The sequence below is a fragment of the Carex rostrata genome, chromosome 16 (genome assembly GCF_964058835.1).
Source record: "Carex rostrata chromosome 16, lpCarRost1.2, whole genome shotgun sequence".
Taxonomy (NCBI): Eukaryota; Viridiplantae; Streptophyta; class Magnoliopsida; order Poales; family Cyperaceae; genus Carex; species Carex rostrata.
In genome coordinates, this window is record NC_135933.1 from 2494700 (window position 1) to 2497615 (window position 2916).

Here is a 2916-nt window from a genome sequence, read left to right on the forward strand (position 1 = left end):
CCATCCAATTACACAGATGATGTTGTACTGTACAATATCACGATCCAGTAAACAATTTACTTGTGTCTGTTCTTCTGTCTCATAGCTATCAGATCAGTTTCAAGGTAGATGTGTGTCATCCTTGCTAACTGAATCTTTTCTTGATCTTGAGCAGATTATCAAATATAATTACTCTTGTAATTATACCGCGCGCTGATAATCTTACTCTATCAAGGGGCCCAGTGATGCTATAACTCGTATAGAGATACGAGGGACAAGTAGTATTCTTGGCAGACTATCACTTCCTCAGCTAAGCTATATATATCGAAATGCTACCGTTATGACTGCTTTTTACGGACAGTGTTAGATAACACTCACACATATATATTTCTTAGTGGGAACGATAAATACCTCATACTTTAGAACGTGACACTGAATGAGAAACATTAATGACACGAACACAATTCTATTTAATGTCTCATTCGGGGTTTGTCAAATACCATGTTCCTAGAACATGTATCTATGTGATTAAAATGACATCTCGTGTCAAATGGTTTGTAAAACTTAACCATCTTTTAATCCACATACTAACCTTATAGCGGTAATTAGTGTTCCTGCTAATTACCTTGGTTAGTGACCTTTTAAGATTAAGAGTATATATCATCTATATTATGGAGTTTCACAATTTCAGTCATGAACTCGAAATGATCCATAAATTCAATAATACTCAAGGCAACAAAATGATATTAATCATCCAATTCATGAACAAAGTTTTATGATAAATTATCGTATTATTGACTTCTAGATTATTACAAACTAACAAAAAGGATGAGGTGTCAATGGCATATCTTGTAAATAGGCCGAACTTGGAGGGCATTTTGGTCTTTTGCAACCAAATCTAAACACTATAAATAGGGGTGGAGGGGTAGAGAGAGAAAGATATATTCACATATATACATATGCACATTCACATGTATCTTTTCGTGCAGAAACGAATCGGTATTTTCTCTCTTTCCCGGTTTCTCTCCCAAATAGTGTTTCGGTTGAGAAAAGAAAGTTATACGTAGTTGACGTATAATCTTGCGGGTTGTTGTGGAGAATATTTACGGGATTGATGAATAGTGTTTTACCGAATTTCGCGGTATGTCAGTTTTGCATATTGATGAAACTGAGCAACCGAAAATTCGTGATTACGGGTTTTCATCTTATTCCCGTGAATAGTGTTTTTGCATAATTCCGCGGTTTACGGTATTTCTGGCAGAAGAAATAAACCGCTCTCCGGTTAGTCCTGGTGGATAACCGATAGAGGTATCACACGTGTGATACTCCGAGTCGATTCCTTCCCTGGTGAGGCTCTACTCGCTCGGTCTGCATTCCAACTGTGATTTGGAAACAAGGTATAAATATGTTATATTAATCTATTTAATTTGTAAGTAGATTAAAGTTTTAGAAATCAATCATGGAGTAGATCTGTAAAAAGGATTAAAAGGGTCCTTGCAATGAAAGACTTCAGAAGGAACTCTGCTTTGGTCTTTCTGGCATATCCCTTTTAATTCACGGCTTGAGTTAGAAGTAAAAATTTTTGTTTTATGTTCTTTCCGTAGCTTAAGCCTAAACGGGTTTTGGTTACCGCGAAACCCCAAAAGTGGTATCCGAAAACCCTACAGTATCCTCACACGGTTTTCCTTTTACACTCCCCCTCACCGTGGTAAGAAGATATCCACCATCCCAATTCGACTAACAACTTGCTGAAACTCCTTACCACCTACTGCCTTTGTTAGAATGTCAACAACTTGCTCGCTCGACTTTACAAATGGCAATGTGATCACCTTAGAATCCAGTTTCTCCTTGAGAAAATGTCGATCAATCTCGATATGCTTGGTACGATCGTGTTGTACTGGATTGTGAGAAATCTGAATGGCAGCTTTGTTGTCACAGAATAGTCTCATTTCTTTTGTGTTTTCGAGTCCTGGTTTTGTTAAGACCTTTTTTTTATCCATATCTGCAAACTCCCTTGACCATTCCTCAAAACTCTGCTTCTGCACTCGACAAAGCAACTACATTTTGCTTTTTACTCCTCCAAGTCACCAAATTTCCTCCAACGAAGGTAAAGTAACCCGCAGTTGACCTCCGGTCCAAGACATTACCAGCCCAATCTGCGTCAGTGAAGCCATCAATATTTAGGTGCCCGTGTTTCAAGAAGGTTATTCCCTTGCCTGGAGTTCCCTTGAGGTATCTCAGTATTCTTAAGACTGCATCCATATGCTCATCACTTGGCGCATGCATAAATTGGCTCACCACTCCTACCGCATACGCTATATCAGGACGAGTATGAGATAAATATATAAGCTTCCCAACTAGTCTCTGATATCTCTCCTTGTCTACCAAGAGGGTGTCCTGAAAAATACAGTGAGTGGGAAACATCAGAACTGTACAATTTAATTCTTCAGTTAACTTTCCCACAGAGATAAGTTTTGTAGAGAGGGAAGGAACCACCAAGGTGTTTTTAAGAACCATTTTTTCATATAAGTGCACATCTCCAGTCCCAGTTACAGGATAAATACCACCATTAGCATTTAGAATTCCTCCTTTAGTCATTGGTCTATTTGTAGAGATGTCACATTTCTCAAAGGTCATGTGATCGGTAGCCTCGGAATCAATAACCCAATTTCTCAAATTTTTAGGACTTATTTGCTTATTTTCGGTTCTAAAATGAACAAGAGATGAGGAGAAATTCTTACCCAAGTCACCATAGTTACCAAAAATACCTGTACTTTCCTCTATTGACCCTTCTCCACCTGGCTTGTAATTTTCGACTTGCTTACTAGTAACCGAAGTTGCTGCCTTCTACTGGTTCTGTATGCCCACAGAATCGCTGCCTCCTGCTGCCGTCTGCGTACCAGCAAGATGCTGGAAACGCAATCCAGTCATGCTGCT